This window comes from Ovis aries, chromosome 5, assembly GCF_016772045.2.
Source record: "Ovis aries strain OAR_USU_Benz2616 breed Rambouillet chromosome 5, ARS-UI_Ramb_v3.0, whole genome shotgun sequence".
Classification (NCBI taxonomy): domain Eukaryota; kingdom Metazoa; phylum Chordata; class Mammalia; order Artiodactyla; family Bovidae; genus Ovis; species Ovis aries.
In genome coordinates this window covers 93,482,249-93,509,338 of record NC_056058.1, presented here as the reverse complement: position 1 = coordinate 93,509,338, position 27,090 = coordinate 93,482,249, and the positions used below count along the sequence as shown (strand labels likewise).

The window sequence follows — 27,090 nt, the reverse complement described above, 5'->3', positions numbered from 1 at the left end:
GCTTTTTCTCTTCCAGCTATTTCCTCTCCGCCTTTACCCCTCTCCCACCCCATGGCTCTGGGGTCCGTAACATGGCAGGAGGCTTTCGACCAGGACTCTTGATAGTGAGACAATTCCCCATGTCTGGGCTGACCCATCTAACCCTAGCCAGTGTCCTTCTCTTGGGAAAGTGGAATGATGAGGGAATCTGTGCTTTCTCTACTATAACCTCATGCTAATATTATCACAGGAAGTTGTTCAAGGCTAGACTGTTTCATTTTGACTTGTCTTAATCAGCTACTCAGATGTTGGCAGCTCAGTTCAGCTCTCAACAAACATACAGTAGGTACTCAATAAATATTAAACAAAAGATTCAATGAGTGAATGAATGAGTAATGTCTATAGGTATCACGTATTACATTAACTACTTTAGCAAATGCTTTCAGAGTGACTAAAGTCCTTAACGTAATATGTGATACCTATAGACATTATTCATTCATTCACTCATTGAATCTTTTCTTCTAAGCTCCTGGGATTCACACAAAGATTTCCTGCCATCAAAGACCTTACATTACATGCATTCTATCATTATCCCAGTTAATCCTGACAGTAACCCTGTCAGGTGAAAACTCAGAATTATAAAGTTTAAAAATTTGCTTAAGGTCATAAAATTGCAAGTAGCAGAACTGGAGTTGAAAAACCTCTTCCTCTGTGGCTATGGCCTTGTCTTCCCAAACCACCTGGGTAAGGACTAACTTCTTTCCTGATCTCAGGAGTCCACAATCTACAGTCATCACCTTATAACTGTAGCAGCTTCCACTTTGCTGGTGTCCATAGGACCAACAAGGTACATGCACCCAGAATCCTCTGTTCCTGCCCCCTAGGAAGGCTTACTGGAGTCTTCTTAGCCAAAGAAATCTGAAAGGGGCACCTTCAGTGGTGGCCCACAGAGGCAGGGCAAGGAAAGAGGGAACCGAAGGACTGAGAGCTGGTTGTGGCTGTGCACTTTTCCTTTGTCAGTAGAATTCTAAACAGCTCTTGGATGAAGGCTGAGAAGGAATGGAAAAAGACTTAAGACTGCTCCCTTTCCTTGGTTCCATTACTATGACCGCCCACGATTCCAATCCTAAAAACCAAAAAATGCTGCTCAGAACTTTTATTATTCCTTTAGACTGGGTAATTTCTTGACAAATGCAACCTTACAAAGATGAGAATTATTAACAAATGTCTGCAGAATTTGTTTGACAGTTTTTGAGAGAGTTAAACATACACTTACCACATGATCTTGCAACTCTACTACCTGGAATTTACCCAAGAGAAATGATAACACATCCACACAAAGACTTACATGCAAATGTTCGTAGTAGAGGCGCCATAGTCAAAACCATGGCACAACCCCAGTGTCCGTCAGCAGGTGAATGAATTGATGAAACGTATAGCCACTCAGTGGCATACTATGCTGCTGTAGTAAAGAACGAAACACCGATATAGGCAACAGCATGGACGAGCCTCAAAAACATCATGCTAACTGAAAGAAGCTAGACACAGGGACTATGCATTGTGAGATTTCGCTTCTACGAAACTTCTAGAAAAAGGCAAAACTACAGAGACAGAAAGCAGAGCAGCAGTTGCCTGGGTTGGAAGTAGGAGCAGGTATCAACTCTGATTATCAAGGGAGAAGTTTTGAGGTGATGGAGCTGTTCTACATCTGGATTGTGGGGATAGCTGCACAATTACTTACAGTTACCAAAAGTTTACAAACTGCACACTTAGAATCAGTAAGCTTTTATGGAGACACGACACCTCAATACAGCTCTTGAAAGAGGGAAGGGGCAGAGACTGTTTAGGCGTGGTCTTCCTTTAAGATTAAAACAAAAAAATATTAGACTAAGAAAACAGGAGTATCCTAAATGCAAACTCTATTCTTGGGATATGGTTTAATTTTAAAATCTGCTCATAGAGAGATTAATATTTGCTCAAACACAGCTATCATCTGACATTTCAAGCTGGTCTTTGTGTGGGCTGAAATATGCAAGTGCATTCATGTTACCCTGTTCTTGGAACTCTCTGGAGGACTTCCTGACAGGATCAGAGAATAAACTGCCGCCACACACAGGAAACGGGGAAAGAGACAAACAGGAACTGTGCTGAACTGGATGTGCTGGTCCACTTCTAGAGCGGCTGATGGGGCCAGACTGAGTCGGGGAGGTGGGTGCGAGGAGAGTGAGGGACTGTAAGCTGCCGGGCTCCTCTGTCCACGGGATTCTCCAGGCAAGAATACTGAAGTGGGTTACCCTGTCCTCCTCCAGGGGATCTTCCCCACTCAGGGATCAAACCCACATCTCTTGCGTCTCCTGCATTGGTAGGCGGATTCTTTACTGCTGCGTCCAGCGGGCGGCAGGGCTTTAATCTCTTCCCTAACACTGACCTGTTAAGAGGGCTTAGGGACAAAAGCCGCAGAAGTGTGTCACAGGTCCTGCATGTGAATGATAGTCAACTGGTCCTCAAAGAAATCAGACTCTGGCCCAGGTGGCATTTTAATAAAAGCAGACAGCTGCCTCCTGCCTTGCGGGTCAGCCTCCCCACAGCCTTGAGACTCACTCTTCTCTCTCTGTGGGAAAGCCTGCTGGAGGCATATTGGCTGCAAAATGAGGTTTCTTTTCCTATTTTTTTTCCCACCTTTTAAAAAACCAGCTTGAAGCTCATTAAGATTAGGAAAGTGAGTGAGACATTTGTGAAATACGAAAAGTGGGGTGCAAGGTGGGGGAAGAAAAGACAGATGCGGGCATGTGTAAAAAGGTGGAATCAAAGGGTGGTCAGGGAGGGCAGGGGCCCTGTCATTTCGGCTGCGATGCTTGGGGCTTCTATTCCCTCAAGTGAGACTATCAGGAGGAGTCCACGTTTTTCAATAGACCAGCATGACATTAAGCAGATGGTTCCTGAACATTGGCACTCCAGACTGCAGGGTCTCTGCAGGTGGGTTTTATGCTGTGCTCTTTGGTTGCCAGAATATAAATCCCACATGAATTGTGCAGCAGCAGCACGTTTCATGGGTAGCAAAGAGGATTATGTGCTCCGGGGAAGTGCTTTTCTCCCCCTTTCTTCTCTTTCCTTTAAAAAAAAAAAATTTTTTTTTAATGGAAGCATTCAACTTCCCAGAGAGATGGAACCATGTCTTTACAGTCAAAGTGAAAGGGAGGTTTGAGGCAAAGCCATAATAACTCAGGTCAACGAGGACTGCCTTGGCCACCCCACCTCCTCCGTCTCTTCCATCTCACATAAAAGAATATACAGTGAGCAAGTATTTCTAAGACAAAAAAGTAGAAAAATGGGCAAAGAATATGGACAGACAGCTCACAGACAAAATTATGTAAATTACAGTTAAGACATGAAAAGGCTTATTGCCCCTGCTAACTAGGGATACGCAGACCAAAGGAACAATGAGATACTAGTCTTCACATTTCAGATTGACAAAAATTAAAAGCTACAATAGTACACAGAAGTTAGGAAGCAGGCCCTTCAAAATATTGCCTGTAGAGATGTGAACTGCAGAAGGCTTTTGGTAAGACAACAGATAACTTAAAAAAAAGATTTTTTTAATTGAAGGATAATTACAGAATTTTGTGGTTTTCTGTCATACATCAATAAGAATTAGCCATAGGCACACCCACGTGCCCTCCCTCCCAGACCTCTCTCTCATCCCCCTCCCCATCCTATGCTTCAGCCTGTCACAGAGTCTCTGTTTAAGTTCCCTGAGTTATACAGCAAATTCCCTTTGGCTCTCTATTTTACATATGGCATTGTAAATTTCCATGTTACTCTCTCCATACATCTCCCTTTCTCCCTCCTCTCCTCCCACCATGTCCATAGCTAGAACATGGAAGCAACCTAGATGCCCATCGACAGATGAATGGATAAAGACGTTGTGGTACATATATACAATGGAATACTACTCAGCTATACAAGGAACACATTTGAATCTGTTCTAAGGAGGTGGACAAAACTAGAGCCTATTCTACAGAGTGAAGTAAGTCAGAAAGAGAAATATAAATATCATATACTGACACATATATATGGAATCTAAAAAGATGGCGCTGATGAACTTATTTTCAGGGCAGCAATGGAGAAACAGACATAGAGAATAGAACCAACTTTTAAAGTTAAAAAAGGACTCCCAAATTCCCCTCTTGGTAACTTGTCCTACAGAAAAGAAAAGGCACCATGTTGGGAGGCAGGAAAACTGGAAACCCCAACCAGTCAATCAAAAAGGGATGAAGAATTATGAGGCATCTATATTATAAAGTGTCATGCAGGCAGCAAAAGAAATGAATGGATTCATATTTTTTAATCTGGGGAAATTTTTCATGATCTGTGCAATATAGAAACACTTCTAATGAGGGTCCCTTGGACTGCAAGGAGATCCAACCAGTCCATTCTGAAGGAGATCAGCCCTGGGATTTCTTTGGAAGGAATGATGCTAAAGCTGAAACTCCAGTACTTTGGACACCTCATGTGAAGAGTTGACTCGTTGGAAAAGACTCTGACGCTGGGAGGGACTGGGGGCAGGAGGAGAAGGGGACGACAGAGGATGAGATGGCTGGATGGCATCATGGACTCGATGGACGTGAGTCTGAGTGAACTCCGGGAGTTGGTGATGGACAGGGAGGCCTGGCGTGCTGCAATTCATGGGGTCGCAAAGAGTCGGACACAACTGAGCGGCTGAACTGAACTGAGCACTGTATTACTTAAGTTTTGTCAGATATTGATGTTGTTACACATGTTCTTTTGATTGGTATTTAACTGGGATGACAAGTTTATTCCTCTCCATGCCTATCTTTCATGTATGTCTCTTGTTAACTGTTTATAGATAACATTTTTAAAAATTCATATTTCTAATCTTTGTCTTTTAACTGAAAACAATGTTAGTTCATGTACATTTATTGTGTTTACTGACATATTGATGCTTGTTTTTACCATGTTACCTTGTTTGTATATTTGCCCCAAGGTTTCATATTTAATAACTTCTTTCCATGTTTGATACCTCTGTTGTCTGAACTTTATCCTTTATCTGGATCAAGCCTCTCTGCATAAATTTTCCGGTTGACACCTCAATTAGGTTGACACTACCTAACTTTCAGTTACAGCTTTCTTAACTTGATTCTATTTACACTTGGTACCACATCCTGCAGCCCACTCCACCCCACTCCATATGTCCCTGGAACCTCAGGAGGATGATCAGATCCAGTACCTGTGGCTACGGCTTCTCTGGGAGGAGCTATTGGGCATTCTTGGCATCCAGGCTCTAATTATTGGATTTACCTTCATTTCTGTCTTTTGCAGTCAACAAAACCCTGGCCATTGTTCCTTTAAAATCTATCTTTATTCCACCCCCTATTTCCACAACCACAATCCCAACCTGAGTTTAGGTTCTTAGTGCTTCCTAGTTATGTACTTAATAGCAACTACAGTGGCTCTGCTAGACACAGTATTTTCACCTTATGTCTAATGGCCATCATGTTCATCTTCCATTATCGCGATCTGGTCATATCACTACTGCACTCAAAAGCTTTCTGTTGCTCTCCAAACAACTTAAATCTACCCTTAGTGTAGAATTCCTAATCTACTATTTCACTCTATCTAATTACTCTCTAATTGATTTTCTAGCATTAACCTAGATTATAATCTTTCACGGTAGGGAATTCCATCTTGTCTGTTTTTTTTCATTTTTCTCATCACCTTGATTTCTTACTCACCAGAATCTTGATCATACCTCCAAACTATATCAGACTGTGAGATCCTGAAGGGTTGACACTGATGTCTTCATAATTGTGTCTTATCATAACGCAGGTGACAGGACAGTGTCAAAGAAGATTTCCTTACACACTATTATGAATTGGTTGTCCCACTGTGGGAACAGGACTGTCATTCTGACACCAGGCTCCTCTGTCCATGGGATTTTCTAGGCAAGAGTACTGGAGTGGGTTGCCATTTCCTTCTCCAGGGAATCCTCCCAACCCAGGGATAGAACCCAGGTCTCCTACATTGTAGACAGATGCTTTACTGTCTGAGCCACCAGAGAAGTCCCTAATATTTTATATACCTAGTTCCAATATCTACCTGTAATAATACCTGGTAGACCTCTTAATTCAGAACTTTATGAAAATACTTGTGGCCCATGGAATCTGTTGCCATTTCAACAGGCAATATTCCCTTCTCTCATGTTAAGAGAATCCCTATTTTGTCTAGGTATTAAGAAGTATGGTACATAAGGAAGGCCATCCAGCCCCAGGGAACAAATCACGATGAGTCTAGACCAGGAATGGTCTATTCTCATCAGTGATTAATTTTACCTTTAGGCATATGACTTTGTTCTGACCAATGAGATACAGCAGGATTGCTGAAAGATTCTCAGAAAAATTTCTAAGAAAAAAAGACACTTGAGGAGAAATGGGCTTTTCTGTCTTGGGGTGTAATTGCATATAGAAGTGATGCCTGAAGCTGAAATCACCATCCTGTTACCATAAGGAGACAAGCTTCAGGAAGAAAATCAATATGCTCAAGATGAGAGCAGAAAGGTAGAAAGAGTCTGGGTTATGGATAAAATCGGTCCTGGAACCAGCTACATCCATATTGGACAGTTTCTGCCAATTCTAGGCAAGTCTTCTGGCTATAGCACAAAAACAAAATAGCTTAGGCTGTGAGAGCTCTCACTATTGGTTGAAACTATTTGTAAATATATTTACTATACAGTTAACTTAAAGTAATTAAATACCAGTGAAGTTGCCCAGTCATGTCTGACTCTTTGCAACCCCATGGACTGTAGCTTACCAGGCTCTTCCAGTGGAATTTTCCAGGCAAGAGTACTGGAGTGGGTTGCCATTTCCTTCTCCAGGGGATCCTTCTGACCCAGGGATCCAACCCAGGTCTCCCGTATTGCAGGCAGATACTTTACCGTCTGAACCACCAGGGAAGCCCCCACAGTAATTATATAAAGAAAACCATAATATCAATAAGAAAGTTGATGTTTCTTTTGATACTAATTTCACTCACACTAATTTTCCACCCTAAAAAAACTATTAATAGTTAAAAGGTTTAGCTTAAGAAGACTTTCTGGTTTCATTCTTTTCTTCTTGCTGTTCCATGCTCTTTGTCCTTATTGGGAGTCTAGTTTGCAGATAAACACAAATCTCAGCCCCAACTCATATGATTACTTGTATTTCATTTTAAATTCTAGACATTGTCCAAGTATGGATAAGGATGCGTCCTCAATACCTGCTGGAAACTACCCAGCACAAGCTACCATTACCCTTATATTGTGCTGCTACAAGGGAGCTGAGTATCCGCAAAGAAACTTGAGGCTCTGTTCTTAATCTCTTAGAAATGGGTCAGCCTGTTTGCTTGGCCTTGCTGTTCTTGGACTGTCCCTGATCCTGTCCTGTTCTCCACCTCTATGCCTTGTGCTTAGCAGAAGTACAGACACTGATGAAGAGTTAAAGAAAAAAAAGTTTAAAAAATTGAAATGTTTTGTATTTCAGCTCTTTTCAGTGAATTTCCTCACTGCAAAGAAACATGGATCCTCTATTACTCCAGCGGAACATCATTAAACCTCCTCCCTGCCGTGTTTGAAGCCCAGTGTCTCTTAGTATGCACAGCACGGGGCTCAGGGTTGGTGGGAATACATACTGCTTTAGAATTTCCAAGGGACTGAACTATATTTGAGGTTTATTTTTGCAGCTTGCCCAACTTCTAACTGGAGACTGTCATTTAGTTGGTGAGGAAATTGAACCCACTTCCCTTTAATCTCTCTCTGGTGAAGAGGCGAGATAGGGGTAGAATTAGATTGTGAGGACAAAGGGAAATTTCACTTTTGCTTCATTCCTGGGAGAGCTGGGTACCTTACCCAGACTGAAGAGGAGAAAAAAAATGAACAAACATTTAAGCCTGAAGTGAGAACAGTATAAAAATGTACATAAAAACAATAATTTCAAAGTAAAACTCAATCAGAGTTAGGGTATTTTTACATAGAGGGTTGTGTGACTTCTTGAATGGCAACTGTTCTCTCCTTGTTTTTCCAAAATAAATCGATTTTATGAAGCGCTGCTTCTGTTAATTTAGGAAGAATATCTTGGTATAGAGGAAATAAAATTATCTATAGCTTTTATCTGCAGTTTTACTTTATCGATCTTTTAAAGCATTTCTTGATTATTTTTTGTGGTAAAAATCGGGTCATATTTATGTAAAATATGAATTAAAAAAAATTTTCCCACTCCAAAATCAACTGGCCTGTTGATTTGGACTTTAAGCTGCGTCACTGCACCTCACTGAAATGTTCGCGTGCATCCCTATTGCTCCACTCCCATAATTAATCACTTCCTTTTTGTTGATTCGGCATGGGGCCTCATGTTAGCTTGACATTTAGTCTATTCTCAGCTCATGTTCTTTAGTTTTATCTACTGTCTTACACATTCTTCACTGAAGTTTATATTCATCATTTGGTCATTCATTAGGCTCTGGCACTGGGATGGAAGAGAATATAATTGGCTGATGGGAGTCTGGTGTGAGAGGAAAAAGTGAACATCTTTAGCTCCAAGGAGAGAAAAAAAGAATACATAAGAACAAACTCCAAAGATTCAAGTCACTGGAAAGGGAGCTTTCCAATGTAAGCAAAGAGCTCTGATGATGACGTTTTCTTTCAGTTCAGTTCAGTCGTTCAGTCGTGTCCGACTCCTTGCGATGCCATGGACTGCAGCATTCCAGGCCTCCCTGTCCATCACTAACTCCCGGAGTTTACTCACATTCATGTCCATTGAGTTGGTGATGCCATCCATCCATCTCATCCTCTGTCATCCCCTTCTCCTCCCACCTTCAATCTCTCCCAGCATCAGGGTCTTTTCCAAGGAGTCAGTTCTTCTCATCAGGTGGCCAAAGTATTGGAGTGTCAGCTTCAGCATCAGTCCTTCCAATGAATATTCAGGGCTGATTTCCTTTAGGATGGACTGGTTGGATCTCCTTGCAGTCCAAGGGATTCTCAAGAGTCTTCTCCAACACCACAGTTCAAAAGCATCAAAAATGTTTCCTCAAGATTTGTATGGAAATACAAAAAACCTCGAATAGCCAAAGCAATCTTGAGAAAGAAGAATGGAACTGGAGGAATCAACTTGCCTGACTTCAGGCTCTACTACAAAGCCACAGTCATCAAGACAGTATGGTACTGGCACAAAGACAGACACATAGATCAATGGAACAAAATAGAAAGCCCAGAGATAAATCCACACACATATGGACACCTTATCTTTGACAAAGGAGGCAAGAATATACAATGGAGTAAAGACAATCTCTTTAACAAGTGGTGCTGGGAAAACTGGTCAACCACTTGTAAAAGAATGAAACTAGATCACTTCCTAACACCACACACAAAAATAAACTCAAAATGGATTAAAGCTCTAAATGTAAGATCAGAAACTATAAAACTCCTGGAGGAGAACATAGGCAAAACACTCTCAGACATAAATCACAGCAGGATCCTCTATGATCCACCTCCCAGAATTCTGGAAATAAAAGCAAAAATAAACAAATGGGATCTAATTAAAATTAAAAGCTTCTGCACAACAAAGGAAAATATAAGCAAGGTGAAAAGACAGCCTTCGGAATGGGAGAAAATAATAGCAAATGAAGCAACTGACAAACAACTAATCTCAAAAATATACAAGCAACTTATGCAGCTCAATTCCAGAAAAATAAACGACCCAATCAAAAAATGGGCCAAAGAACTAAATAGACATTTCTCCAAAGAAGACATACGGATGGCTAACAAACACATGAAAAGATGCTCAACATCACTCATTATTAGAGAAATGCAAATCAAAACCACAATGAGGTACCACTTCACACCAGTCAGAATGGCTGCGATCCAAAAATCTGCAAGCAATACATGCTGGCGAGGGTGTGGAGAAAAGGGAACCCTCCTACACTGTTGGTGGGAATGCAAACTAGTACAGCCACTATGGAGAACAGTGTGGCGATTCCTTAAAAAATTGCAAATAGAACTACCTTATGACCCAGCAATCCCACTTCTGGGCATACACACCGAGGAAACCAGAATGGAAAGAGACACATGTACCCCAATGTTCATCGCAGCACTGTTTATAATAGCCAGGACATGGAAACAACCTAGATGTCCATCAGCAGATGAATGGATAAGAAAGCTGTGGTACATATACACAATGGAGTATTACTCAGCCGTTAAAAAGAATTCATTTGAATCAGTTCTGATGAGATGGATGAAACTGGAGCCGATTATACAGAGTGAAGTAAGCCAGAAAGAAAAACACCAATACAGTATACTAACACATATATATGGAATTTAGGAAGATGGCAATGACGACCCTGTATGCAAGACAGGGAAAGAGACACAGATGTGTATAACGGACTTTTGGACTCAGAGGGAGAGGGAGAGGGTGGGACGATTTGGGAGAATGACATTCTAACATGTATACTATCATGTAAGAATTGAATCGCCAGTCTATGTCTGACGCAGGATGCAGCATGCTTGGGGCTGGTGCATGGGGATGACCCAGAGAGATGTTATGGGGAGGGAGGTGGGAGGGGGGTTCATGTTTGGGAACGCATGTAAGAATTAAAGATTGTAAAATTTAAAAAAATAAAAAACTAAAAAAAAAAAAAATGTTTCCTTAGGGGGCTAACATACTAGACACAGTAGAAAGAGACTACTCTGGCTGCTGATTTGCTTTCATGCAAGTCAGGTTTTATATTCTATAGATTTTTAGAAAAAGAATTATTATGGAAGATTAAAGGCAAATGCAAAGTTAGAGAGAATAACATAATGAAATCACATGCTAGCCATGGTCCAATGGGAACAGTTATTGCTCTCCAGAGATCTCCCTTTCCTTCTAAACAGTGTCCCCAGCAGCTTCCCTTGGCTAAGTTTGAAGAGAACCAGGGCCTCCCTCAAATAAGAGTAAGTGGAAACATTGCAGATTCCTTCCCCAAACACTTTTATAAAAACTGAATTATCTTATTCAAACATTGCATATGTAAAGTGCACATCAGCTGTATAGCTTGATGACTTTTATAAGCTGGGCACACCTGCATAACCAACACACCTAGGTCAAGACACAGAATATAACCAGCATCCCAGAACACCCTCCACCCCACGCTTCCTTCATTACTAGCCCCTCTGGAGATGAGCATTACATGGACTCCATCCCAGTATGTTAGTTTCGCCTGTTTTAGAACATTATATAGACGGCTGAATTGTGTAGTATGTACTACTTTGTGTTTAGCTTTTTCAACATCGTGAGATTCATACACTTTGTGTAGTTTTATGGTTTATTCGTCTTCATTACTTCTAGTGTTCCACTGTCTGAATACATCACAATATACTTATCCACTCAACTGTTGATAGACATTTGGGTTGTTTCCAGTTTGCGGTTATTACAAATTCTGCTACTCTGAGTATTCTTATGTACCTTTCCTATTTAGGTAGATACCTAGGAATGGAATTGCAGTGTCATGGGTTTTGCTTATAATCAGTTTTAAAAACCACTGCCAAAGAGTTTCCAGCCGGGTTGTTTCTATTTATATTTCCACCTGCAGTACATAAAAGTTCAAATTGTGTCGATCCTCACCAGGATTCAGTATTGTCAAGCTTTTCAATTTCAGTCATTCTGGTGAGTGTGCACTGATATCATATTATACATATATATGTTTGCATATCTCTGATGATGGGAAATAGATGGGGAAACAGTGGAAATAGTGTCAGAGTTTATTTTGGGGGGCTCCAAAATCACTGCAGATGGTGACTGCAGCCATGAAATTAAAAGATGCTTGCTCCTTGGAAGAAAAGTTATGACCAACCTAGATAGCATATTCAAAAGCAGAGACATTACTTCGCCAACAAAGGTCCATCTAGGCTATGGTTTTTCCAGTAGTCATGTATGGATGTGAGAGTTGGACTGTGAAGAAAGCTGAGCACTGAAGAATTGATGCTTTTGAACTGTGGTGTTGGAGAAGACTCTTGAGAGTCCCTTGGACTGCAAGGAGATCCAACCAGTCCATTCTAAAGGAGATCACCCTGGGATTTCTTTGGAAGGAATGATGCTAAAGTTGAAACTCCAGCACTTTGGCCACCTCATGCGAAGAGTTGACTCATTGGGAAAGACTCTGATGCTGGGAGGGATTGGGGGCAGGAGGAGAAGGGGACGACAGAGGATGAGACGGCTGGACGGCATCACGGACTCGATGGACGTGAGTCTGAGTGAACTCCAGAAGTTGGTGGTGGACAGGGAGGCCTGGTGTGCTGCGATTCATGGGGTCGCAAAGAGTTGGACACGACTGAGCAACTGAATTGAACTGATGCCTACACCGCACTGTCATTATCACTTCATAATATGCCTTGAGAGTACACATTGTATCTCCTCCAGCTTTACTCTTCTTCAAGACTGACTCTGAGCTGCTCTCCCTGGCTCTTTGCACTTCACATGCATTTTGGATCAGCAAGCCAAAATGACAGTTTACACACACACGTGTCCCTCTGTTGAAATTTTGGTTGAAATTTGTTGAATATTTGGATCACGTGGGTAGTGGCCTATTGTCTTCTCTATATGCAGCACGCGGGAGAGTCAGAAGAGAGGAGGCTAGAAGGTTCACCAGTCCAGGTAAGGAAGGTGAAATAGATCAAGTTAGGTATTTTGAGCTTTGTTCCCAGAGCAATGAAAATCCACCTCGAGGTGATCTGATAATCACTGGTGATCCTTATCAGGCCCTCTCCAGTGGTAGGCTCGGTAAGGAGGCAGTTCTGCACTGTGGATGTCTGAAGTACATGCATCCAAATGTCAACTCTTACAAAGTCTGGTCTTCAGCTGCGTTTTCTTCTTCATTCCTGTCTAAAAGGACATGGAAGTGACCTCCAGAGGTCATCAAGTCCATCTCAAAGGAGTAGATTCTTTCTTATTCCCAGAGCCTCAGATTCACTGTTCCTGAACTAAGTGGCACTAATAAGCTGTGGCCAGTTTAATTGCCTGTGTCTGTGTGATAGGAATCTCGCCTCTAAGCCCAGCTGTGTGGAGAGAGCATGGCATCTCCTAGAGGCTGAGGGGGCCCATTGTCTAAGTGCTGTCACAGCCTGTCAGCAAATGGGAGGGCCCACATGTTGTTACTGACAGTCTTGGGATGGAAGAGGGGCAAGGCTGGGAAGGGCAGGAAGGGAGAAGGATAGCACACAGACAGACTCTTGTGTCTGACGTCCCACCCAGCCGTGACTTACGCATGATCGTGTGGCTCTAACGTCTCGGTGATCCGGGAGTATGGCTCTCTTTTTACTATGGATTCGTGTACTGAGTGCATATTATTTACTATATATTATAGTATATATTATAAAACATATCATAATTTTAGAAATGTCGTGAACTATTCACAATCTGCATTACCAGGAGAACCACTCCCTTTGTAATAAACGAGGAGGGGATTCCCTGTGGTTGCTTATTACCCATCTTGCACATTTAAAAATGGCAACTGTCCTATCCCACGAGTTTCTTTATCCATGGAAGAGGAGGGGCTTGACCTCAGAAAAACCTAAGCCTTGGTACTCCCTAGTCACCCTCAGGTCTGCCTCAAGCTGGCTTAAAAAGCAAAGCAGAGGTTGTCACGCCTATGAGTCTCTGTGGAAACCTAGGTTTATGTTTGCAAGGGCAGGACAAATGTTTGTAATTATCCTCTCAAAATTTCACATTCCCTCACTCAGTTTGTCCAGAGAGCTTGGGATAGCTGAGCACGTCTTATATAAACTAAAGGGGGCTTCCAGGAGTTTTGAGAACCCAATTATTGGGCTGAGTTAAGTTTTTCCAAGGTGAACTTTGTACAGAGGTGGTGGGTCTGATATTGATCCTATCCACCATTACATGCCCCCTTCCCTCATGCCAAACTGCTCTTCGGTATCCTTGTTTTTTTTCCACCTGAAAATCTCAGTTTGTGCCATGCCCAAACATTGTAGAAGCTTCAGTAGAGTTGAGCCTCAAAAGGAGACAGAGGGGTTTTGTCTTGCTTCTCTCCAAAAGGACACTATTCTCCAGGTAAATTTACTAAACTTTTCCTAGTGCCAGGGAGAAACCTTTGTCAGCTCACAGAAGGCTCTGCTACATCCTTCCTTCAAGATAAGGTTACCACTTACTTCTTGTACGTTTGAATAATAGCTCCAAAAATCTAAGAAATGAAGCTTTTTCTAACAAAGATCCATTTTAAGGAACATGCTATCTTCATCTAGAAACAACTATCTGATGACTTCTCTAGATTAAAAGAAACACTGAGCACTCTGCAATGTGTAAAGCATTTGACAAAGTGCCTTGTTCATATCCAGGACTCAAAAAATGGCAGTCATGATTAGGCTGCTACTATATTGAGGTCTCGTATTTTTCACATTGAAAATGCATTGTTGGATGTTAACAAAAATAAGAAAATGGTTCATCAATGTTCATTGCACATACTCAGTTTTTTGACTGCTGCTTTTTTATTCTGGATATCATTAGATACTGTTGATGACTTCTTGTCACTAGGAAAGAAATATCTGTTTGTAACAGAATACTGAATTCACAGAAAAGTGAAAGTTGCTTAGTCGTGTCCGACTTTGTGAACCTGTGGACTATATAGTCCATGGAATTCTCCAGGCCAGAATACTGGAGTGGGTAGCTGTTCCCTTCTCCAGGGGATCTTCCCAACCCAGGAGTCGAACCGGGATCTCCTGCATTGCAGGTGGATTCTTTACCAGCTGAGACATCAGGCAATCCTCAAAGATTATTATAATCACTTCAACCCTGGGATAGACTATTGAATCAAAGGCAGTCTTTCCCATAACACATTGAATTAGCAAACAGTTTTCTCAAAGGAATTATTTTTCCTAACTCTACTTGGTTCTGTTCTGAAGTCTAAAGTTGATTATTAATTACAGTAACAGGTGATATTTTTAGTCATGTGTCCAACTGTATTAAAATTTTATGTGTTAGTCATATTCTATAAGATTCTCATAAGTAAAGTTACGTAAAAGCAACAAGGAAGAAGTTATTAACAATGAGTGGAAGGCTAGAGAAAAATCTTACATAAAAGTGTTTGCAGGACTTTCCTTGTGGTGCCATTGCAGGGGACACAGGTTCGATCCCTCATCTAGGAATATTCCGCATGCCTCAGAGAAACTAAGCTCATGCACCACAACTACTGAGCCAGCACTCTAGAGCCTCTGAGCTGCCACTACTGAGTCTGTGTGCTGCAACTACTGGAGCTCATGCACCCTAGAGTTCGTGCTCTGCAACAAGAGAAGCCACGGCAATGAGCAGCCCAAGAACCACAACCAAGAGTAGCCCCCACTCACTGTAACTAGAGAAAGCCCAAGCAGAGCAACAAAGACCCAGTGCAGCCAGAAATAAAATAAATAAAAACTATTTTAAAAGGGTTTGCATTTTTTTGTTCCTAATGCGTTATGCCATATACCTTAATCTTCTATTTAACATGATGTGTTCAGTGCCATTTCCAGATGCCATCCGGATTCACAGTGATGACAGAATATAAGTTAAGTTTCACTCACACACTTTCAAAAGCCATACTCCAAAATTAAATCTTTAATCTGCTCTTGGCCAAGTACTTTCTACGAGAGGAATGTTTGCGTTATAGTTCAGAATAAGGTTCAGGTTAAGGTAGTGATATACAAGGAAAGATCAGAGGCCATTCAGAGCCTTCTAAAGTGGCTTAAACTTTGTGGCTTATTACAGATTTGTTTCCCAGGTGGCTCAGTAGTAAAGAATCTGCCTGCAATGAAGGAGATGTAGGTTCGATCCCTGGGTCAAGTAGACCTTTGATTTAGGAGTCCTTTGTTCTACAGGATCTGAAGCCTGATTCAGTGTCTGAAAATAGATCTGTCTCACGGACTACCTTACATTGACCCAAACTGTTGAGATACCAATGTCTAAGAACCTGTTGCTGCTGCTACTGCTGCTAAGTCACTTCAGTCGTGTCCAACTTGTGCGACCCCATAGATGGCAGCCCACCAGGCTCCCCTGTCCCTGGGATTCTCCAGGCAAGAACACTGGAGTGGGTTGCCATTTCCTTCTCCAATGCATGAAAGTGAAAAGTGAAAGTGAAGTCGCTCAGTCATGTCCAACTCATAGCGACCCCGTGGACTGCAGCCCACCAGGCTCCTCTGTCCGTGGGATGTTAGCTAATATATTAATTTACAATGAGACTACAGTTGATGTAGGGGATGAAACAGTCAGCAGCAGAAACATATGAGCCTCTAAATGATGCTCAGAAAGTATGGAATGAGGAAATGGTGATTTAATTCTATGTTCAATGATTTCCCAGTGTGTGAAGTCAAGGGGGCCTTAGGAAGCATTACTATAAACAAAACTAGTGGAGGTGATGAAATTCCAGCTGAGCTATTTAAAACCCTAGACGATGATGCTGTTAAAGTGCTGCACTCAATATGCCTGCACATATGGAAAACTCAGCACTGGCCACAGGACTGAAAAAGGTCAGTTTTCATTCCAATCCCAAAGAAAGGCAATGCCAAAGAATCTTCAAACTATTGTACAATTGTACTCATTTCATATACTAGCAAGGTAATACTCAAAATCCTTTGAGTTAGGTTTCCAGAGTACATGAACTAAGAATGTCCAGATGTTCAAGCTGGATTTAGAAAAGGCAGAAGAACCAGAGATCAAATTGCCAACATGCGCTGGATCATGGAAAAAGCAAGGAGTTTCAGAAAAACATCTACTTCTGCTTTACTGACTACGCCAAAGCTTTACTATGTGGATCACAACAAACTGTGGAAAATTCTTCAAGATACGGGAATATCAGACCACCTTACCTGTCTCCTGAGAAACCCTTCACAAGTCAAGAAGCAACAGTTAGAACCAGACATGGAACAATGGACTGATTCACAATTGGGAAAGGGGTACGACAAGGCTGTATATTGTCACCCTGCTTATTTAACTTCTATACTGAGTAGATCATGCAGAGTGAAATGCCAGGTTGGATGAATCACAAGCTGGAATCAAGATTGCCAGAAGAAATATCAGCATCCTCAGATATGCAGATGATAACCACTCTAATGGCAGGAACGAAAGGGGAATTAAAGAGCCTCTTGAATGAAAGTGAAAAGAGAGAGTGAAAAAGCTGGCTTAAAACTCAAAAAATGAAGATCATGGCATCTGGTCCCATCACTTCATGGCAAATAGAAGGAAAAAAAGTGGAAGCAGTGACAGATTTTATTTTATTTTTTTTGGCTCCAAAGTCACTGCAGACGGTGACTGTAGCTAAGAAATTAAAATATTCTTGTTCCTTGGAAGGAAAACTATGACAAACCTAGACAGCATATTAAAAAGCAAAGACATTACTTTGCCAACAAAGGTCCATACAGTCAAAGCTATAGTTTTTCCAGTAGTCACGTATGGATGTGAAACCTGAACCACAAAGAAGGCTGAGCACTGAAGAATTGATGCTTTCAAACTGTGGTGCTGGAGAAGACTCTTGAGAGTCCCTTGGACTGCTAGGAGATCAAATCAGTCAATCCTACAGGAAATTAATCCTGATTAATCATTGGAAGGTCTGTTGCTTAAGCTCTAATACTTTGGCAACCTGATGTAAAGAGCCAACTTATTGGAAAAGATCCTGATGCTGGGAAAGATTGAAGGCAAAAGAAGGGGGCGGCAGAGAATAAGATGGTTAGATAGCATCACTGACTCAGACATGAATCTGAGCAAACTCCAGGAAACAGTGGAGGACAGAGGAGCTTGGTGGGCTACGGTCCATGGGGTCGCAATGAGTCAGAGACAACTTGGTGACTAAACAACATTAACGTTATTATGCTATGACAACATGATATACTAATTTATATAAACAAATCTGCATTCTCTAACCTCTAGGGAGAATTCTAGGAGCATTCCCCATGATTTACTACATTAAGAGAATAGACCATTGTTATACAGTAGTTTTAAAGTATAGTATTAGCCTTCTGGTAGAGAGGGCCAATCTCATTATACAGAACTGTCTAGCATATCATAGATGTTTAGCATTCCTGGCCCCTAATGAGATCACAGTGATGTTCCCCAATCATTACAGAAGCCAAAGCCGTCTCAGATACATTCAGTGTTCCACTTTCCCTGCCTCAGCTCTAGCTGAGATCCACAAGTTTAATGGAAAGGATCAAGAACTTAAAAATCCACACCTTGTGTACACTATGCCCACTTTTTGATTGGCTTTTTTCCGAGATTATATGATCCTGTGCTTCTCTTTTCTTAGAGAATCTCTCAGAGGCCCACATCATAGATATGGTAAGATACCAACGTACTTCAATTGAAGGCCACCTGGGAACCACAGAAGAGTCCTTGGGGGAGGATCCAAGTTGACTTTATCAAAGCAGTGAATTTTTATAAATTTTTTAGGTGCAGAAACAGTCACCAAAAGATCTTACATAGAACTTCAGTGTAATCTATAGACGAAAGTGAGCTACTCTGGTGGAAATGGTGATGGGGTACAGGGGGAGGCTCTGGCTGTTGAACTTTCCTGGCACGCCTTGAGGCAGTTCATGGGAAACCTGCATGAACTCCTAGGGTCCTGAGGAACACAAGAAAAATTCTGGTCACAAAAAGTCGGACACGACTGAGTGACTGAACTGAGCTGGGAATTTTATTGATAGTATAGAAGAGGGGTAGGAGGATTGTGAGAAATGGGCTACACTAATTGGCAGAGTAGGAGTAGAAAAATCCTTGATCTGTGGCTATAAAAACAATGAGTCTCTTTATTTCAGTTCAGTTCATTCGCTCAGTCATGTCTGAGTCTTTGTGACCCCATGGACTGTAGCACTCCTGGCCTCCCTGTCCATCACCAACTCCCGGGGTATACTCAAACGCACGTCCGTTGAGTCGGTGATGCCATCCAACCAGTTCATCCTCCGTCATCCCCGTCTGCTCCCGCCTTCAATCTTTCCCACCATCAGGGTCTTTTCAAATGAATCAGCTCTTCACATCAGGTGGCCAAAGTATTGGAGTTTCAGCTTCAGCACCAGTCCTTCTAGTGAATATTCGGGACTGATTTCCTTTAGGATGGACTGGTTGGATCTCCTTGCAGTCCAAGGGACTCTCAAGAGTCTTCTCCAACACCACAGTTCAAAAGAATTAATTCTTCTGTGCTCAGCTTTCTTTATAGTCCAACTCTCACATCCATACATGAGTACTGGAAAAACTATAGCTTTCACTAGATGGAATTTGGTTGGCAAAATAATATCTCTGCTTTTTAATATGCTATCTAGGTTGGTCATAACTTTTCATCCAAGGAGCAAGTGTCTTTCAATTTCATGGTTACAGTCACCATCTGCAGTGATTTTGGAACCCAAGAAAATAAAGTCTCTCACTGTTTCCACTGTTTCCCCATCGATTTACCATGAAGTGATGGGACCAGATGGCATGATCTTCGTTTTCTGAATATTAAGCTTAAGCCAACTTTTTCACTCTCCTCTTTGACTTTCATCAAGAGGCTCTTTTGTTCTCACTTTCTCCCATAAGGGTGGTGTCATCTGCATATCTGAGGTTATTGATATTTCTCCTGGCAATCTTGATTCTAGCTGTGAGTCATCCAGCCTAGCATTTCTCATGATGTACTCTGCATATAAGTTAAATAAGCAAGGTGACATTATACAGCCTTGACATACTCCTTTCCCAATTTGGAACAACTCTGTTGTTCCATGTCCAGTTCTAACTGTTGCTTCTTGACATGCATACAGATTTCTCAAGAGGCAGGTTAGATGATCTGGTATTCCCATCTCTTTAAGAATTTTCCAGAGTTTGTTGTGGCTCACACAATCAAAGGCTTTGGTATAGTCAATAAAGCAGAAGTAGATATTTTTCTGGAACTCTCTTGCTTTTTCTATGATCCAACAGATGTTGGCAATTTGATCTCTGGTTCCTCTGCCTTTTCTAAATCTACCTTGAACATCTGCAAGTTCACAGTTCACATACTGTTGGAGCCTGGCTTGGAGAATTTTGAGCATTATTTGCTAGCATGTGAGATAAGTGCAAATGTGCAGTAGTTTGAGCATTCTTTGGCATTGCTTTTCTTTGGGATTGGAATGAAAACTGACCTTTTCCCGCCCTGTGGCCACTGCTGAGTTTGCCAAATTTCCTGGTATAGTGCGTGCAGCACTTTTCACCACGTCATCTTTCAGGATTTGAAATAGCTCAACTGGAATTCCATCACCTCCACTAGTTTTGTTCGTAGTGATGCTTCCTAAGGCCCACTTGACTTTGCATTCCAGAATGTCTGGCTCTAGGTTGGTGATCTCACCATCGTGATTATCTGGGTTGTGAAGATCTTTTTTGTACAGTTCTTCTGTGTATTCTTGCCACGTCTTAATATCTTCTGCTTCTGCTAGGTCCATACAATTTCTGTCTTTTATTGAGCCCATCTTTGCATGAAATGTTCCCTTGGTATCTCTAATTTTCTTGAAGAGATCTCTAGACTTTCCCATTCTATTATTTTCCTCTATTTCTTTGCACTGATCAGTGAGGAAAGCTTTCTTATCTCTCCTTGCTATTCTTTGAAACTCTGCATTCAAATGGGTATATCTTTCCTTTTCTCCTTTGCATTTCACTTTTCTTCTATTCACAGCTATTTGTAAGGCTTCCTCAGACAGACATTTTGCCTTGCTGCATTTCTTTTTCTTGGGGATGGTCTTGATCCCTGCCTCCTGTACAATGTCACGAACCTCCATCCACAGTTCTTCAGGTACTCTATCAGATCTAATCCCTTTAATCTATTTGTCACTTCCAGTGTATAATTGTAAGGGATTTGATTTAGGTCATACCTGAATGGTCTAGTGGTTTGTCCTACTTTCTTCAGTTTAAGTCTGAATTTGGCAATAAGGAGTTCATGATCTGAGCCACAGTCAGCTCCCCGTCTTGTTTTTGCTGACTGTATAGAGCTTCTCCATCTTTGGCTGCAAAGAATATGATCAATCTGATTTCGGTGTTGACCATCTGGTGATGTCCATGTGTAGAGTCTTCTCTTGTGTTGTTGGAAGAGGGTGTTTGCTATGGCCAGTGCATTTTCTTGGCAAAACTCTATTAGCCTTTTCCCTGATTCATCCTGTAATGCAAAGCCAACTTTGTCTGTTACTCCAGGTATCTTTTGACTCTCTGTTTTTGCATTCCAGTCCCTGATAGTGAAAAGGATATCTTTTTTGGGTGTTAGTTCTAGAAAGTCTTGTAGGTCTTCATAGAACCATTCAACTTCAGCTTCTTCAGCATTGCTGGTTGGGACATAGACTTGGATTAGTGTGATGGTTTGTCTTGGAAATAAACAGAGATCATTCTGTCATTTTTGAGATTGCATCCAAGCACTGCATTTCTGACTCTTTTGTTGACTATGATGGCTACTCCATTTCTTCTGAGGGATTCTTGCCCACAGTAGTAGATATAATGGTCATCTGAGTTAAATTCACCCATTCCAGTCCATCTTAGTTCACTGATTCCTAAAATGTCAATGTTCACTCTTGCCATCTCCTGTTTGACCACTTCCAATTTGCCTTGATTCGTGAACCTAACATTCCAGGTTCCTATGCAATATTGCTCTTTACAGCATTGGACTTTACCTCTATCACCAGTTACATCCACAACTGGGTATTGTTTTTGCTTTGGCTCCGTCTCTTCATTCTTTCTGGAGTTATTTCTCCACTGGTCTCCAGTAGCATATTAGGCACCTACTGTCCTGGAGAGTCCTATCTTTTTACCTTTCCATACTGTTTATGGGGTTCTCAAGGCAAGAATACTGAAGTGGTTTGCCATTCCCTTCTCCAGTGGACCACATTCTGTCAGACCTCTCCACCATGATCCATCCATCTTGGGTGGCCCCACAGGGCACAGCTCATGAGTTAGACAAGGCTGTAGCCCATGTGATCAGATTGGTTAGTTTCTCATGATTGTGGTTTTCAGTTCTGTCTGCCCTCTGATGGAAAAAGGTAAGAGGCTTATGGAAGCTTCCTGATGGGAGAGACTGACTGATGAGTCTGATGAGAGACTGATGAGTCTCTTTGCTCTACCTTAATATCACAGGCTCATCAGAGCTCATTTTTCAAGCCCCAAGTATCTTGAGGGCCAGAAATATTCTCTGATCAAGGAGAATATTTATCCTCTTTTTCTCCTTAAATCATATGTGTTGGAAAAAGAAACTTAGAAAACTCAGTTAAACTCAAATGGTAAACCTATCAATAAAAAATGAAAATCATGAATGGTGGAGAAGTCCAGGCTTATCATTATTTAATATCAATTTGCCATCTGCTCCAGATTGAATAACCCATCTGGTGTCTACTGCCAACAAGTATCAACACCTCTTCCAGATGCCTCTGCTGAGCATAATTAGAAAGCTTGTACTTGATTTAAAACCAGATGTAGACGGGCAGAGTATATATGTTTCACTACAACTGAAATTCTGATGGCTTCACTTTTCAGACAACTCTAATCTGCTCATACAAAATCATTAGCTGGGCTGCAAGTGTCTTTAAGAGTAACAACTGGTATGTGTTGGGGAAACGTAACAGTTGTGAATATGAGCAAAGCCATTGGTAATGGCAACCGTAGGCATAAGAGAGGAATATGCTCAGAGAAATTCCAGCCTCTCATGAGAAACAGAGAATCCTGGCAATGTAAAAAGATCAACAAGAGTCCTCAAACGCATGGAACAGACCTATTAAACATGCATTTATGCAGATTCTTTGAAGCTTGGAGCATAAGAAGATGGACACAGCACTAACAGAATCGTCAGGAAGCTTACAGTCTGCCCCAAATAAAGTCTGGCATTGACTTCATAAGTTGTGTGGTGTAAATAGAACATAGCTCTGGACTTGAGTCCATGTGATTTGGGTATGAGCTTTGAGTCTGCGCTTCACCAGTTGTCTGATTTTGGCAAATTACTTGACCCTCTGAACTTGCTTTCTCAATTTGCAAGAGTTGTCATCAGAATCCTGACAGCTGTTTGTAAACTACAAATCAAGACAGAGTTGTTTCATATCTTTTAGAACAAGTCAGATACCAATGGATTTTGCTATCAATAAAAATCACTATATTTTTTAAAGTAACTAAAATGTTATTTAATCAAAAGAAAAAATAGTGACGATCACATTTAAATCAGACAACAGACACAAAAACAGAAAAATCTTCAAGAGGCAGAAGTTAGAATAATTGTTTTATAAACCCTCAAATTGATCACTTTTATTTCAACTTTTTTCTTCCTAATTAACCTCACCTTTGCAAAAATGACCAGGTTAACATACAGTAAGAGTTTAATTCAATCAATATTAATGAGCATTTGCTACATATTAAGTCCAATGCTAGAGATTACAGAGGAGGTAAGAGTGAAGATCATGCTGTAAACAGTGTCACAGTTACCTCACTTGTCAGTAGTCAGCACACATTCTGACGGCTAACGCTTATTCCATGCTGATTTTGAGGATTTGCTCTGAATACAAATATGAACAAAACATAGCCCCTCTTAGCCTTTGTCCACACCTTAGATCATCTCAGTTTTCCAAATGCACAGCTGGTAAGTGACACTACTCAGAGTACAGATAGTTGAAGCGCTAGTTAGCTTTGACCAGCGTGCTGACTGATTCATTGGCTGACAATATGAGTTTGGCCATTTGAATCTAACTTGTGTTTGTATTTTATTGGGGAATCTGTGGCTTCTTATTTTGATCCACAGTTTCTTTAGTGATGTTTCCATTTTCTTGACTGTTTATAATAATTTCTACTTATTGTGTGTGTTCTGTGTGTGTGAGTTGCTCAGTCATGTCCGACTCTTTGCAACCCCGTGGGCTGTAGCTTGCCGGGGTCCTCTGTCCATGGAATTCTCCAGGCGAGAATACTGGAGCAGATTGCCATTTCCTTCTCCAGGGGATCTTCCTGATCCAGGGATTGAACCCATGTCTCCTGCATTGCAAGCATATTCTTTACCATTTGAGCTACAAGGAAGTCCTTTTCTACTTATTATTAAACATCAAATATGTACTTATTATTCAACATCAAATACCAGATAATTTACTACAGTCATCCTTATTATCTTGACAAGCCTGTGAAGTTGATACAACTGTTTTAATAGATACTTACTAGGCTGAGCTGAAGACTCAGAAGTGATGGGCAAATTTCCTAAGGTGTGATGACTAGGAAGTACTAAAGAAGTTGACTCTGGGTCTGTCTGTCTAACCTCAAATCTGGACCTTTTTACCATTCTCCATTGAATGATGAGCAGAACTTCTTTAACAGCATGGGTCCTGTTTCTCCTTGAACTATTCTTCCCTCTAACACTTTCATTTCTCATCCATAAGATTGTACTCAAAATTAGAAGCCAGCATTCACATGGTGAAAAGGAGACAATTTCCTCTCTCATCATAGCTATAAAGATAAATAACATCCGTCCTGTGACCAGACAGGAACATCTCAATCATCAGAACAGAGTGGGTAGTGAACTCCTGTCACCATCAAGAGGAGAGTTCTTTCTTCATTACAAAATCTTGTTACAGGCTGCACAGAATTCTTGGGGCTACAGGACAGGAAAATATTGTGAATATCTATAAATCATGGCTCTGAATTCTCTAAGGGTCATCCAAAGCAAAACAGATGCAAGCATAATTCTGGAAGAGGGGTGGGGGAATGACAGGCAATTCTCATCACCCTATTCTATTATATAAGGCCCTTATTATACATGGGCACTGCACGGAGGACTTTCACCCATTGCTTCATGTAATTCGGTGGCTCAGATGCATTTCTTATCCTCCTTATAGACAACCTTGCAACTCTGGTTCAGTGACAACGAACCATGTGCTAACCTGTGCTAACCTTTATGAGTCCTAGTTTTTCTCATTTCCTTCTCTTCTTCTCTAGTACTAGCAGGATTGTGTTTGACAGATCATATTGACAGATTGCTTCCAGGGGATATTTTTAGCACTATGGATAAGAAAATCTCCAGCAAAGGTCAGATCTTTCTGTTTTAATTAAATTGCAGTAGAGAGAGATTATATCATAAGGGTGGCCAGTCAGCTAACTCTACAGCAATATACACAAAGCCATCATAAGTCTCCTTCGTTAGCATGAGTGCGTAAGAATGACGTGGGCACCAGGGCCAGGTTTTAATTTAAAATGAGGCTCGATAATTACTTAGAGTTTTCTTCAAAATTGCTGTCAAGGGATATTTAATAAGGTTTTGCAGATCCACCGTGACTGTGATTATTACTTTTTATTGGTATGATATTTTATTACTTCCCCTTCAGACACGAGTAGGCAATTTTTAACCAGTAGGATTTTATCTTTAGTCACTGAAGGCCACTAATTTAAATCCTTTCAAAAGTATTTTTCCACTTATTTACCTTTTCATGTATTCTGCAGATGAGAAACTTGTTTGAGTTCATCTTGAAATCAAATACCAAAAAGAATATTAAAGACTGTTCCTGAAATGTTATGGCCACGAGGGGGTTGAAATATTGCTGCTTTGTAAATAAATACAAACATTCTCACTTATAATACATCTATCTGCTTCTTATTGGACCCCAAGCAGGCCATAACCCAGCTGCACAGACGATTCAGCTCAAACTGCCTTTTAACAGAGTGGTTAATATAGAGTTTTTACATTGGTTTCCTTGGGTTACAAATTGGGTATCTGCATCAGTTCAGTTCAGTTCAGTCACTCAGTCGCGTCCGACTCTTTGCAACCCCATGAATCGCAGCACGTCAGGCCTCCCTGTCCATCACCAACTCCCGGAGTTCACTCAAACTCATGTCCATTGAGTCAGTGATGCCATCCAGCCATCTCATCCTGCGTCGTCCCCTTCTCCTCCTGCCCTCAATCTCTCCCAGCATCAGAGTCTTTTCCAATGAGTCAACTCTTTGCATGAGGTGTCCAAAGTACTGGAGCTTCAGCTTAAGCATCATTCCTTCCAAAGAAATCCCAGGGTTGATCTCTTGCAGAATGGACTGGTTGGATCTCCTTGCAGTCCAAGGGACCCTCAAGAGTCTTCTCCAACACCACAGTTCAAACACATCAATTCTTCGGTGCTCAGCCTTCTTCACAGTCCAACTCTCACATCCATACATGACCATATCTGCATATTTACTCAAAATGCCAGAAGATATTCTCAAAATCACTTTTAATGGATGTAAAAGTAGGCTCTGATCTGAATTAGAATCACCTGTCACTTGGCTCTTGCAGATTCACAGTAAGTATGATTTGTGAGCAAAGAGAGAAGCTGTTGAGCAGAACATGACAAACAAGAATTGTATACTGACTGCATGAAAACAAGACAGTGCTACAGTTAGTGACTCTTGGTGATTATTTCTTCTCATGAGGAGCTCCTTTTTCTCTAGACTAGAGTCTTCTTAAATGGAATACACAGCACATACAGGAGAGGACTAGAAAGGGAGGCAGGGAAAAAGACAGCATGAATCAAAATGTAAATCTATTTGCCTTTTTCTACTTATTAAATACAGTGAGAAGGAGCCCAACATCCCTTCACCGCTTCCTTCGTACACATTCTTTTTTCTGGTTGAGAGCTCTCTCTCTACGTACCAGTTCAGCTGTAGGCCACGCTCTGGCAGTGGCTATTGAGGGGTGTCCATTAGTGCCAATGAATTCAGCTCCAGGGATTGTCTTGTTCTCTGGAAGGCTATTTGTGGTCTAAATCTGCCCCCCCCACTTTAACTGCCATCCTAATTGTTTCTTCCTCTTGATGGCCACAGCTCTTGAAAGAGCTGTTACCACTATCTGCATGTGCTTGCCACCCTTTAATCTGCTCTCTGCTAATTTAGCTCATTCCTGTTCCATTTCGCTGAAACTGCTTTCCAAAGGTCACTGGTTGCTTCTCTGTGAACCATGATCGTATAGACTCCTTGTCCTTCCTACTAGATGCTCTTCTCTTGGTTTCCATGGCACCAAAACACCTGCTTTCCTTCCTGCCTCTTTAAGCATTTCCTTAGCCTTTGTGAAGTTCTTGCCCTCTGCTCCTGCCTTGTATGTAACGGCTCTGAGTTCATTCCCAGGCTGTCTTCTCACTTTCTGTGGATGGTC

The 27,090-nt window shown here is 41.3% G+C and overlaps 1 long non-coding RNA gene across 1 annotated transcript; it reads left to right on the top strand.

Moving 5' to 3' along the window:
- The first annotated feature begins 455 nt into the window (after positions 1–455).
- On the top strand, positions 456–8,250 carry LOC132659906 (uncharacterized). The gene is made up of 2 exons (XR_009600938.1): positions 456–4,006; positions 4,362–8,250. It is a non-coding gene; the product is annotated as an uncharacterized LOC132659906 (long non-coding RNA).
- The last annotated feature ends 18,840 nt before the right edge of the window (positions 8,251–27,090 follow it).